Consider the following 14649-nt stretch of genomic DNA (forward strand, 5'->3'; position numbering starts at 1 on the left):
GATGCTTTCAGCTATGGGAGGGGTCAAGCTTTCAAACTGCTTATGTGGATGTCTCAGAGTTTAGGTCTCCTGCATGCATTTCAGACCTCCAGTCCCCGAGGGATTTAGCCTGGGAGAGCAAACCACACATATAAACAGAGCATCACATGCTAATTTAAAGGTTTATTGTGCCTGCACCAAGTTTTAGACTTTCCTGGGGCGGGCTTCGCAGTGTTAGGGCTATTGCAACGATACCAACAAAAATGTCCCATTTTGCCTTGAAGGTTAACAACTATATTCTTCTAGCACGAGCTCTTGTGCACCGGAAAACAAAGTCTTTAAGGCGCCATAAGACTCTTCCGTCTCTGAAGTGCTGTTACTGGTTGGCAGATTCTCTCTCTACACCTGTGTGTGAGAGAGAAAGTGGGTTAAGAAATGCCAGAGATAAGAGTAACTCCAAGGCATGTTTCTGCGAAGCTCAAATGTCTCCTAGTTTATTGCAGTGACCTTTCACAACAGCTGTTATTGGTGAGAACGCACAATGCCTCCAGACTTGTCGGTATTTTTGCAGGAGGGATTCAAGAGTACACTGCAACTTTTGGGTGGTGCAATTAAAAGGCATGAAGAGCTTTGTCGCCCTAGCATGACATAATCACTTTTTGAAAAAGTGTGGTTAGGAATGCATCGAAACGGATGGACAAAAGGCTGATTGGGAAATAAATCGGAGCAAATGTTCCGTATTGACTGGCCGTAACAGTGTTAGCAGGAGAGACAACCCTGGTCTCAACTGAGTCCTAGATTAGTTAAATCAAACTTGCCAATAAATTCAGGTGCAGCAGGTTTCATGTCAGCAGAAGAGTATCGTCTGAAACTAGAATGTTATTTCACAGGTTTCTGAATGTTAGGTGTAAGCCTGTTAACAAATCTTTCCCTCATGACTTTCTTCTTTATATGTTGGTGTCTTGGTTCAGATAAGCCTTGCTCTCTGCACATTACCATGCTGATAAAGCCATAGGCCCTGTCTGAGGTTTTGATGATGAAATAATAATTTAACCTTGCAGCACATGATTCCTGTGGGTAATACCCAGAAGTATGTCTTACTAGCATCAGTGGGGCTTATTCCCACATATATAGGCTTGCAATCTTGATCCCCAGAAGCACAATACATTTAAAACAGGATTATTCCCCCTTTAAACAGTCATGGCTTTCCCCCCAAAGGCACCTCAAAAGTGAAGTTTGTTAATGGTGCTGAGAATTTTTGGAGACCCCTTTTCCCTTCAGTCCCCTAGGAAAAGGAATTGACTGTTAAACCACTTTGGCAACAGTAGTTCTGTGAGGGGAATAGGGGGTCTCCTAGCAACTCAGCAACCTTTACAAACTACACTTCCCAAGATTCTTTGAGGGAAGCCATGGCTGTTTAAAGTGGTGTGATACTGCTTTAAAGGTGCAGTGCAGATACATTTGTAGTTTGGATTCGCATGTTGTCCAAACCCGGGCGCATGGTTTAGCTCTCTTCAGATTAGCCATTAGTTGTAACCGTGGTTTTCCTGCTACTGTGAAGAGAAGGTTCTCTTGCTTTTTCACAGTCAAGCGGTATATGCATATCGTTAAACAATTAAATCGTGAAATTAAAGTGCTAGGCCACATGGCTGCAACCACCATCTTCTTTATCCCTGATGAAGGATGGGTGAGATAACATCAGTTTCTGTTTTCTGCTTCTCATTTAGCCAGTCTTCAGTTCAGTTCTGTACATCTTCACATCAGTTAGCATTTTTTTTATAAAAAAAGAAGAAAAGGGAAAAAAAGGTCATGAAAATTCACCAGCATTTTTGCGTGAACATCCTAGCAAACCCATTTTTGTATGCAGTGGCTCTTAAGGAACATATTTTTAGCAAAGCGATCTTCCCTGATATAATGCGTTATTGTATGTCGTATGCATTTTTATGGAGACTACCCTAGTACAGGCATTTTTGTACACACTTCTTGGCTAGAGAACTGCATCGAAAACTTCTAAAAAGTGCAAATTTTGAAGGTTGGCTGTGTTTTAGTTTGTCTATGGTTCCAGGAAGTGCAAATTCGGAAGGGCTTAAATGCAAACTGCATGGAATTTCTGCCCCACCCCTTACACTTACGCCTCTGGGCCCTGACATACATATCCGAGGCAGGTCCCAGAAGCACTGGGTTCAAGGAAGCTAATCACGCCAGGCTCTGTAGATGCCCATGGGGCTCAAAGAGTGTGTTGCATCTGCACAGCTGCCTGCCCTTCTCAGCTGCCACTGCCCATCCTCATCTGCCTCTGTTTAAGCTCTGTGGGGAGGGCACTTTGCCCAGGTCCCTCTCAGAAAAACTGGCAACGGCCTTGGCAGGGGAAGGAGGGAGGGGCGACCAGAGCGACCACCTGTCAAAGGAAAGGACGCAGCAAACCAAAATGGGGAGAAGAGCAGATGGAAGGAACCAACTTCTTGTTTCATTCCTGCTGAGGGGAAGGGCGGGCGTCTCGGTCCGTGTGGCTTTGCCATACAGGCGATTTGCTGAGCGACTCTCAATGGGATAATGAGGTGTGGTGGCGTTAAGTGCCAGATGGAGATTTGCTAAGGAGGCAAAGAGTGTTAGGACTTCTAGCAAAGGGGAGGGGGGTTGGACTAGATGACCCCTGGGGGTCCCATCCAGCTCTATGATTCTACCTTGCTATGATTCATGTCTGAGCTGGATAGCTACCAAACACAGGACCTTGGCTTGCTATGTATTTTTATTGATTTAGGGGGAGGACAACTGCCCCTCCCTGCCCCCCCCCCAGCTACGCCCATGTCATGAGTGCCCTTGAACTCTGATCACGGCTCTTGCGTGCCTGGATGCAGGGCTATATTTTCTAGAAAAAGAGGTGTGTGTGTGTTTGCGTAGAAAGCAGCCTAATGTATAAAGGTGACATTTACATTCATTGCCCCACTCACTTTTTTTCCTGCGGTCCAGCCTACCATGGTCATGTGGCTCACCATTTGTGCTGCATATAGGTCTAAGGCTGTATCATCCCAAATAATAATAATAATAATAATAATAATAATAATAATACCACCCATCTGGCTGGGTTTCCCCAGCCATTCTAGGTGGCTTCCAGCAAAATATTAAAATCACAGTAAAACATCAAACATTAAAAGCTTCCCTAAATAGGGCTGCCTTCAGATGTCTTCTAAAAGTCAGGTAGTTGTTTATTTCATTGACATCTGATGGGAGGGCGTTCCACAGGGCGGGCGCCACTACCGAGAAGGGCCTTTGCCTGGTTCCCTGTAACCTCACTTCTCGCAGCGAGGGAACCGCCAGAAGGCCCTCGGAGCTGGACCTCAGTGTCTGGGCAGAACAATGGGGGTGGAGATGCTCCTTCAGTCCCGGCTCCCCCCACCCCAAATAAATCTGGCGAAGTGTTGTTTGTTGACTGTTTAAAGTCGTGTACTTCCTTAGTTAAACAGGGAGTGCAGATGGGACCACACTGGCAGCAGCTGTCCAGGATTTCAGGCGACGGTCTCACCCTGCCTGCAGATGCCGTTCAGGATCGAACCTGCAAATGCAGATGCTCTCCCATGAAGAGGTGGCCCTTCTGCTAGAATAAGATTCCTAAATTCACAATCCAGGCTTGCTGCATGCAGACTGCTTAACCCTCCCTGCCCCACAGAACACAGTTTGTTTGTTTGTTTGTTTGTTTGGTCTATTGCTCTATCCCCATAGATCTCAGGGCGGTTCACAACATAAAATCACAATATATATTTTTAAAAACCCAGAAGATGCATAATAAAAACAAAAACGACAACCCCCCAACCAAAACACATTTAAAAGGGCATCGGATGTCAGTCGGCCCAAGGCCTGGTTAAAGAGAAACATTTTCACCTGGTAAAGGTAAAGGACCCCTGACAGTTAAGTCCAGTCACGAACGACTCTGGGGCTGCAGCGCTCATCTTGCTTTACTGGCCACGGGAGCTGACGTTTGTCCGCAGACAGTTTTTCTGGGTCATGTGGTCAGCATGACTAAGCCGCTTCTGGCGAAACCAGAGCAGCGCACGGAAACGCCGTTTACCTTCCTGCCGGAGCGGTACCTATTTATCTACTTACACTTTTACGTGCTTTCGAACTGCTAGCTTGGTAGGAGCTGAGACCGAGCAACAGGAGCTCACCCCGTTGCAGGGATTCAAACCACCAACCTTCCAATCGGCAAGCCCTAGGCTCAGTGGTTTAGACCACAGCGCCACCCACGTCCCTTTCACCTAGTACCTAAGGGTATATCATGAAGGCGTTGGCCAAACCTCCCTGGGGAGAGCATTACACTAAAGAAAAAGCCCGTTCTCATGTTGCCACCCTCCTAAAGTAAATCTCCCACTGCCCTATTCTCCAGCAAAAAAAAAGAGAGGAAAAAGTGCTATAATTGGTCTCACAACAGAAAGAATACTGCTTCGTTGAAGACTGTGGCATCTTTAGGATATATAGATTTATTTACACATACTGTATAATAATAATAATAATAATAATAATAATTTATTATTTATACCCCACCCATCTGGCTGAGTTTCCCCACCCACGCTGGGCAGCTCCCAATCGAGTGTTAAAAACAATACAGCATTAAATATTAAAAACTTCCCTAAACAGGGCTGCCTTCAGATGTCTTTTAAAGATAGGATAGCTGCTTATTTCCTTCACATCTAAAGGAAGGGAGTTCCACAGGGCGGGCGCCACCACCAAGAAGGCCCTCTGCCTGGTTCCCTGTAACCTCACTTCTCGCAATGAGGCCCTCGGAGCTGGATCTCAGTGTCTGGGCTGAACAACCTGGGTATAAGATGGAGGGGCTCACAACATTAACACCCCAACAGATCTTGCTTCTCCATTAGTCACAGCTCTGGATTCAGGACAGAGCAAGCAGGTCTCTGTGTCTCCAACTCCCAGCCCGCTTCCAGCTCAGTCACTCACATCCCTATGGCTACTGTTCTCCTTCCTAGCGGCTAGGACAGGGCCAGGTGGAGGGAATGCCCACCCATTGGCCCGGAGGGCATCATTCCTTAGCTCTTGCAACCTAGCCTATTCTTTGGGGGTGCTGATGAGGGCACTTTTAAGTGGTCAGCTGAGGTCATGGTCTTACAATGGAACTTCTCCCCAGTCAAAATCTGGCTGCTTTAAAGGAAGTAAAAAATAAAAATAAAAATGTCAGGGGATTTGATTGCAGACCTCCTCCATCACAGGACACTTTTTGGCCCTTGTTCCTGGCCAGCTGTGTTGTGGATTCAGAGGACAGGGAAACACTGGTGGTTGCCTAGCAACAGCAGGGAGAAACATACCCCATTCTCTTCCAGGCCAGCCCTAAGAGAGTTGGGAGGGTGCCCTGCGGTTGCTAGGCAACAGCAAAAGGCTTCAGTTCCATCACCAACCTTTTGAGATGGAACTAATTTGGAATATACAGGGATTGAGCACTCTACAATCAAGGGGTGTACACATTTTATGAAAGAGGATTAAAAACCGAAATTAAAATTTGCATCCTCCGCCTAGTTGGCAAGACCAACTTTGCAGAGCGTAAAATGGCTGAGTTTTGAGTTCACAGAGGGATTCGATGCTGCCTCTTTTTAGGCCTCAGGCAGAATTGGGAGTGCCTAGTTCCCTACTATAAATAGTAATTATCTCACATGTGATGTAATGTTAGGCAGATTGGATGCAGACTGTGGATAGCAAGCATGCATGCCTTAAGTCTCCAGGGGTGGTCGAACGATGGAGATCTTGTTAAACTCAACTGAGTCAGGAATGGTATTTCCTTTTATCGTCTGTGACGGATGTCTTCTAGAGCCTCCCAACTTTAGGTATTTATTACCCCGCCCTTCAACAAGATTTACATGTAAGCTGCTGTTCGCTCAGTCTCGGTTCACACACACACACACCCACACACACACACACACACACCCCGCTAGCAAAATAAGGTTAAGAATAGTAGGGAATGTTGTATACCACCATGATGCTTTTTTAAAAAAATGGTTTGGTGATTTATTTTATACACACACACACACACACAGATATACACACACACACATATATACATATACAGTGGTACCTCGGGTTACATACGCTTCAGGTTACATATGCTTCAGGTTACAGACTCCACTAACCCAGAAATAGTGCTTCAGGTTAAGAACTTTGCTTCAGGATGAGAACAGAAATTGTGCTTCAGCGGCGCGGCAGCAGCAGGAGGCCCCATTAGCTAAAGTGGTGCTTCAGGTTAAGAACAGTTTCAGGTTAAGAACGGACCTCCGGAACGAATTAAGTACTTAACCCGAGGTACCACTGTACACACACACATATACATATACACATACACACACATACCTGAAATAATTAAGTAAATAAACTGCCATATGCCAAGTCAGCCCATTGGTCCATTTAGCCCCGTTATGTCTACACTGACCGGCAGCAGCTCTTCAGGGTTTCAGGTGGGGTTCTGCTCCAGCCCTACACTGAGACGCCAGGGGTCAAGCCTGGGACCGCCTGAATATAAATCATATGCTCTGTCACAGATTTCCCTCTCATAGGAGGCTGCTTTATACTGAGTAAGGCCACTGGCCCATATAGCTCAATATTGTCTACGCTGACTGGCAGCAGCTTCTGAACCTTCATTACAACAGGTCGCATCCACAACATAAATTTAAAGTGCTTTCCCCAAAGAATCCTGGGAGCCACATTTTGTTAAGGGAAGTATAACTCTGTGAGGGATGAGCTAAAGTTCCCAGCATTCTTGGGGCAGAGGGAACTGTGTGCTTAAAATACAGTGGTACCTTGGTTCTCAAACACCTTGGTACTCAAACAACTTGGAACCCAAACACTGCAAACCTGGAAGTAAGTGTTCCAGTTTGCGAACCTTTTTCAGAAGCCAAACATGCTCCGTTTCAAGTGTTACGCTTCCATTTTGAGTGCCACACTTCCATTTTGAGTGTTACACTGAGGTCTGTCTGTTTTTGCTATTTATTTTGCGGCTCTTTTTGTTTCGTTTTTGTGACTGTGTGGAACCCAGTTCAGCTACTTATTGATTGATTGTGTGACTGCAGTACATTGTTTATTGCTTTCATTTTATGGTTCAATGGTCTCGTTGGATAGTAAAATTCATGTTAAATTGCTGTTTTAGGGTTGTATTTTAAAATCTAGAACGGATTAATCCATTTTGCATTACTTTCTATGGGAAAGCGCACTTTGGTTTTGGAACGCTTTGGTTTTGGAACGGACTTCCGGAACGGATTAAGTTTGAGAACCGAGGTACCACTGTATGTGGTATGGATTTGACTACAGTCATACCTCGGGTTGCGAACACTGTGGGTTGCGCGTTTTCAGGTTACGGACGCGCCGAACCCGGAAGTACCGGAACGAGTTACTTCCGGGTTTCGGCACATGTGCAGAAGCGCTAAATCGTGCTTTGCACATGCACAGAAGCGCCAGATTACATCACGCGCATGCGCAGACGCAGCGCTGCGGGTTGCGAACGTGCCTCCTGGATGGATCACATTCGCAACCCAAGGTTCCACTGTACAGTGGTACCTCGGGTTAAGTCCTTAATTCGTTCCGGAGGTCCGTTCTTAACCTGAAACTGTTCTTAACCTGAAGCACCACTTTAGCTAATGGAGCCTCCTGCTGCTGCCACGCGATTTCTGTTCTCATCCTGAAGCAAAGTACTTAACCCGAGGTACTATTTCTGGGTTAGTGGAGTCTGTAACCTGAAGCGTATGTAACCCAAGGTACCACTGTACAGTTTTAGCCTAGAATATACAGTTGCTTACTTCAGAGCCCAATCGGACTAAATTCCCTCTATTTCCAGTGTTGGAGCTATGAGAGCTGTTGTTTATGTTGTCAAAAACACAGCATCCAGGCACAAGATGGGAGCACCAGCAAGCTTGGGGAAATCTTGAGACTGTGCAGAAGTACCCCGAAAAACCAGCTTATCCTGAAGGTTCATCCTTCCCAGTTACTCCACCAGCTCCAGACTTTGCCTTAGATACCAGCTGTCAACATCTACTGACAGCAGGACTCTCCCTTTGGGTGCTGACTCAGGCTCAGTCAATTTCGCACATGTGGCGAGACATAATCTGCTTTCTAAACTGCTCAAACCAGAATGTATACGGTAGTTCATTGAAAGCGAGCAGTTTGTATAGACCTTAAGCAAAGACACAGAGCTTCTACAGTTTCAGTATTCTGTCCTAGGCTGCCTGTACACCATACACTTAAAACTAAGAATTCTGGAAACTAAAGTTTGTTTCTTGGTGCCAGGAATTATAGCCCTGCGGGGGTAAACTATAGTTTCTGGAATGAGGAGAATCCTTAAAAAATCCAAAAAGGGGGTCGGGCCCTTTTAACTCATTATTGTTTAACTGCCCTTCACCCTAAGGTTGCACGGCAGGTTACAACATTTAAAACACAGTTTAAAAACAGTTTAAAACACTCCACACCGCAACATTTTGTTCTGAGTGAGCACCTCCCATATTTTTCTATAATAATATCAAGTGCCTTTATTGCCAGGGTGGATAAAAATCAATGATTTTTTTAAAAAATCAGATTCTTTTATTTAAATTGGATTGTTTTTAATTTATTTTTAAAAAAATATTTATTATTAGTTTCAGAATTATAGGGAAAAAATAAAAAATAAAAAACAACACTACAATACAATACATTAAAAAAAAAACGCAAAACATAAAAACCAATACAGCAATACAGCAAAAAGATAAAAAAAGAAGAAAAAAAGACACAAATCCCAAATTACATATCTTTAACTTCCATTTGCTTGTTTCATTGACCTCCTCACACCTCCCTTTCTGTATTCTAGTTTAATTAGTTATTTCAGCAAAATCTTTCCATCTTTCTCAATTTTTGTTAAATAATTTATCTTAACAATTTAACCTAATAATTAGCTCAACAAATCCTTTCCATCTTTCCCCATATTCTGTTATTCAAATTACCTTAATTTATTTAACCTTATCTTACCATAAAATACCTTAAAGCTTGAATCTTATTACTCACATATACATAACTCCTGATATCATTTCTGCTAGAGTCATATAGTTTCATTCCAACATTTCCCCTAATATTCATTAATTTTAGGCTAATTCCCTAAATAAAAAATTTTCTTTATAAATTTTCTTCCAATCTTCATCCAACGTCTCTTCTTCCTGGTCTCGGGTCGTGTCAGTCCTTACTGTCCATTCCATCTAGTCCATCAACCTGGAAGTCTTATGTCCGAGGCCCTTAAGTCTCTTCCATGTCCCTTCTGCAGATCTTCTTCTTGTTTATACTTGCACTTTTCCTTGTCTTTTGTTGGTCTCTTTCTTAATTTCTTTCCTTTCTCATTGAGGAGTAGGTCTCTGGGGGATTCCAACCCAAAATTGTCTCCATCTCCCTTCATCAAACCCGCCCATTCCCCACAGTCCCACTCCCCACAGTCATCAATGTAATCCAAAAAGTATTTAAAAGCATATTTCAAGGTCTCTCCAAAGTTAGGAACCTCCTCAGCTCCAGACTCCCCCTGGCCCGCTCCAACTTCAATCTTTAATGACTGCGGGTTATGCTCCTGTAGGGCCTCGGGTCTCTCCATTTGTATTATTTGAGGTGCAACCGCATCCTCCTCCATTATCTTCTGCACTTGCCCGGTCAGTACAGGTTCATGAGTTGGTCCCTGAATAGTTTCTGTATCAATGTTCCCTGTTTGTCCACAGTTATTAACCACAACAGTCATCAAGTCCATTTCCTCATTCATCAAATCCATCTTCTCGTGCATCTGTTCCAGCAAGGCACTTGTCTTGCATAAAGCAAGCACCCAATCTTCCTCCCAGCTCATCTTTAGTCAAGGTCAGAAAAGACTGGTCCCACAATCTTAATCTCACAGTTGTTGAGTCCTCAAGTAGACTGCAGCAACAATTTAACAAGCTCCCTCTAGAGGAGACAATTTCTATTTGTATCCATTTTTTTTAAGGCAAGTCCAACAAAAGAAAAATTACTTTCATTTTTCAGATATTTTTCAGATATTTTGTTTCTTTAGAATGCAAAAGGCAACATTGGAATCAGTTTATTTCTCTTCTTTAGCTATCTGTCAAAGTATTCCATTCACAGTCAATGAACCTCTCCAACTATTTCTGTCTCTGACACCCCGTTCCCAGGTTAGAGACGGTGGAAACTTATCCTTCTTCACTCCCTCTCCTGCAGGGCTTAAACAAAGCCCCCCCCCCCCTTTTCTCCTGCTTCCAAGGGGGTTTCAGTAATTATAAATGAAGGAAATTTAGACTTTTTTAACGGCTTTCCAGGCTTTAGCTTACAAGGTTTTTGCTTTAGTCTATATACAAAAAGCGGAAGGTGGACTTCCTGTTTTGAACCTTCCCGCTTCAATGCCAAATTAAGATATTTCTTGATCCAATTTTCCATTTCTACTCACGGGTACTTGTTTTAAATCCAATTGTCCACAGGAAAAAGTCAGCGCTCTCCGGCAATGGCTGTGCGGCTTCACTCCGTGAAAGTAGCAATCAGTTCGCAGCACCGTGCCACTCACCCCACTTCGCTCCGGCGAAGGTTTTAATCCTCCACATTTCTAGTTAAGAAGAGCTCTCGGGTGATGGGTGATATGAACGCCTCCTGCTGAGACCCCCTATGACTGCTGCCAGTCAGTCATCAGGGCTTGACAAGATGGTCTGATTCAACATCAGGCAACATGATACAACCCTAAAAAGTAGGCTATCGCCTGCAAATAAGGTTGCCAACTTTTAAAAGCGGTGCTTTAAAAACAGCCTTGGCACTCGGTGCCATAAATAGACATTCCTACACCTGAGACAAGCTCTCTGAACTCTTCACCCCCTTTGGCCGGAACCAATGCTGGGTTAAGGCACATAGTCATGGGCTTTTAAAAGATATTACTGGGGAAATGGTGTTGAAGCTGCTTAGGCAAGACTGCTCCTGTTGAGAGGTGCTTGCGAGTAACCCCTGCTGGCTGCTGCCACTGTTTGATGTCATGCCCCCCCCTCCCCAATTTTATCCTTCTTGACAAAGCTGAATGTGCTACGCTGGGTTAGGCTGCGGGTGTGGCCTGCTGCCCTGACTAAGCCTCCGAGAAAGCTGACGTCTAGCTTTTGTAATCTACTATCTGGAAAGCTTTATATATTTAGTAGGCTCATTTTGCTTTCTTCATCCAAGGAGATCAGGGAGGCTTAAACCCTTTTAGAACCAGAGAGCCACATTTTCTTGTGCGCAAGATTCTGGGGGCCACATGTCTGTTGTGGGCCAGGCCAGGGGCAAAAGTGAGTAGAGCAATGAATGCAGTTTTTACTTTGGTACATTAAACTACCGGTACCTTCTATACACACATCTCTGTGTCCTCGACCCAGACAAGCGTGAGGCATTATCAAGACACATTCCAGCCAGGCAAAAACATTTGGGGCATGAAGCAGGACCAGTGCAGGGTATGGCCTGAGAAATATGCTAAGGGACGGATAGAGAGGCCTGGAAAGCTGCATTAGACCCCTAGGCCTGAGGTTCTTAAGTGGTTCTTTCCATTGTTATTGTTGTTTAGTCGTGTCCGACTCTTCGTGACCCCATGGACCAGAGCACGCCAGGCACCTCTGTCTTCCACTGCCTCACGCAGTTTGGTCAAACTCATGTTCATAGCTTCGAGAACACTGTCCAACCACCTCGTCCTCTGTCGTCCCCTTCTCCTTGTGCCCTCCATCTTTCCCAACATCAGGGTCTTTTCCAGGGAGTCTTCTCTTCTCATGAGGTGGCCAAAGTATTGGAGCTCAGCTTCAGGATCTGTCCTTCCCGTGAGCACTCAGGGCTGATTTCCTTAAGAATGGATAGATTTGATCTTCTTGCGTTCTTCCCACAGACATATTTTATCACAACAACCTTGTGAGGTGGGATAGACTCAAAGATTGTGGCCCAGGGTCTCCCCATAAGCTTCAGGAACACTGAGCACCAGAGGAATTGTCATAGCTCAGTAGCGCAGCACATGCTTTGGGCTGGGGGAAACTGAAATTCTTACCTTGAATTCCTCTTCCCGGGCTTCCTTGAGGGCATTCCTACTACAGTGGTACCTCGGTTTTCGAATGTAATCCGTTCCGGACGTCCATCCAAGTTCCAAAACATTCCAAAACCAAAAGCCTCAAAACTGAAAACTCAAAACAGAAGCCGTGTTTCCTGTTCGACTTCCGAGGTGCGTTCGAAAACCGAGGCATTTATTTCTGGGTTTTGGGCATTCGAGTTCCGAAACGTTTGACTACGGAGGCGTTCGAAAACTGAGGTACTTCTGTATGCACAAAACAAAGGGCAGACGGATGGGTGGTCAACAGTTTCTTGGGCCAGGAAAAACTCCTTTTTGAAACCCTGCAGTCACCGCCAGTCAGAAGAGACCAGGGCTTGGGGGATCTTCAGCCCTCCAGTTGCTGTTGGACTCCAACTCCCAACAGCCTCAGCAGTCATGGCTAATAGTCAAGAATGATGGGAGTTGTAGTTCAGCAACATCTGGTGGGCCAAAGTTTCCCTCGATAGACGATACCGAGCTAAATGACTGGAGTTGTTCAATGGGTGGGGACTTCAGCCAGGATCTCTTGCATTCTAATCTGACCCTCTAACCACTACTGCACAATGCTGGCTCATCTTTAATTATTCCACGCTGAAAGGAAAACATTACATAATGATAATTACAGGTATTTAAATAATATTATTACAGCATGATCTTTGATGCCTGTTGCCCCCAGACAGGGTTGCACCCAGGAAAAGTATCCTCAACGCCCCACCTAGCTGTGTACTTCTTCACACGGTGTGTAATTAACTTGTGGGACTCACTGCCACAAGATGAGGCAATATATTCATTATTATTATTATTATTGCATTTATATCCCACCTTTTCCTCCACAGTACTGTGAGGTAGGTTAGACTGGGAGGAAGCAACTGGCTCGAGCCCACCTAGTGAGCTTCACAGCTGAATGGGGGGCGGGTTCAACCTGGTCTCCCAGGTCCTAGTCCAACACTAACCACTACACCACTCTGCCTCTGCTGTCATGGCTTCCCCCCAAAAAATCCTGAGCACTTTAGTTTTTAATGATGTTGAGAGTTGTCAGGAAACCCCTCACTGAAAAATGGATGAATGGCTGATGGTATAAGAACCCCTCAAATCAAAATGACTACATGATGAATGAATTGGGATAATTATAAATAATATAATTATAATAATGAATGTAATCACTCATAATCATCATCAATAAATAATAATAGTGGTCATGCTCTTTGTCACATAACTATCCCAGAACAAATGCCCAATAAACACAGACAGAGCTCAGCATTGCACACACTGATTTGCAGCAGCTCTTCCAGGCCTACCTCAAATCAATCAAAATAAGCTTTACTGTACTAGCCAAAGGCCATGACAAAACCATGCAAACACTGTCAGGAAAAGAAATATCTATATAACTATACAACTGTATATAAAAAGCAGAGCCGCTACCTGAACCAACCCAATCATAAAATGCAGATGTACGTGTAGATTGGGGACTTCACAAAGCATGCAATATTTTCCTCTTTAGACCTTACAGTTTACAGTGGTACTACAGGTTAAGAACTTAATTCGTTCTGGAGGTCCGTTCTTAACCTGAAACTGTTCTTAACCTGAAGCACCACTTTAGCTAATGGGGCCTACTGCTGCCGCCACGCTGCCGCTGCACGATTTCTGTTCTCATCCTGTAGCAAAGTTCTTAACCCGAGGTACTATTTCTGGGTTAGCGGAGTCTGTAACCTGAAGTGTCTGTAACCCAAGGTACCACTGTACTGCAATTTTGTCCAGGTGGTTCTTCCTGATGCATTAGACAGGGGTCAGCAAACTTTTTTCAGCAGGGGGCCTGTCCACTCCCCCCCCCCTCAGACCTTGTGGGGGGACCGGACTATATTTTGAGAGAAAAATAATGAACGCATTCCTGTGCCCCACAAATAACCCATAGATGCATTTTAAATAAAAGGACACATTCTACTCATGTAATAACATGCTGATTCCTGGACCGTCCGCAGGCCGGATTTAGAAGGCGATTGGGCTGGATCCGGCCCCTGGGTCTTAGTTTGCCTACCCATGCATTAGCATAACTGAGCAGCCACAGAACCCTCTCCTACCTGGAGATGCCAGGGATTAGACCTGGGAGCTTTGTCCATGCAAGGCAGGTCCTCTTCCACTGACCCATGGATTTTCCCCAAATAAATATCCATTAGACGGAGTTGCTCCATCTATTTTAGGATTGTCAACATTGATTGGTTCTCCAGGGTTTCAAACCGGGAATCTCTCCTAGCCCTACCTAGAGATGGAAACCAGGGATGGGGCCTAGGACTTTCTGCTTGCAAAGCACTGAGCTAAAAGGCTTCCCCCCAGAAAAAACATAAGGCAGCTTCCTATGTCCCTTGGCTTTTTAAAGGTGCCACAACAACAAGGCTCTTTGTTTTCAGGGCAAACCCCCAAGAAGTGTTATTAAGAGATGTTCGCAGAGGAACAGGCCTGACACCCCAAACTAATAATAGCCGCCTTGCCTACTTTATGTTAAGAGGGAAGAAGCCAAGCAGAAGGTGGGGCTGGTGAGAGAGGCTGTCTAAACTTGGCTCTCCATTGGGGCTTGTCTGTCCCACTGGGGTGAAGTCAGCTGTCTCAGCCCA

The 14649-nt window shown here is 44.8% G+C and overlaps 1 protein-coding gene and 1 long non-coding RNA gene across 3 annotated transcripts in view; one reads left to right on the forward strand and one right to left on the reverse strand.

Moving 5' to 3' along the window:
* HSPB8 (heat shock protein family B (small) member 8) overlaps positions 1–14649 on the forward strand; it is a 30714-nt gene that overhangs the window by 426 nt on the left and 15639 nt on the right. The gene's annotated exons all lie outside the window — the stretch shown is intronic.
* Positions 148–14102, reverse strand: LOC308466033. 2 transcript variants are annotated; one of them, XR_013980618.1, is made up of 3 exons: positions 13767–14102; positions 1202–1732; positions 148–384 (listed from the first exon to the last, which is right to left on the reverse strand). It is a non-coding gene; the product is annotated as an uncharacterized lncRNA (long non-coding RNA). The 2 variants fall into 2 exon arrangements; XR_013980619.1 differs by having other exon boundaries at positions 148–1732.

This window comes from Podarcis pityusensis (assembly GCF_964106645.2).
Source record: "Podarcis pityusensis genome assembly, chromosome: 16".
Taxonomy (NCBI): domain Eukaryota; kingdom Metazoa; phylum Chordata; class Lepidosauria; order Squamata; family Lacertidae; genus Podarcis; species Podarcis pityusensis.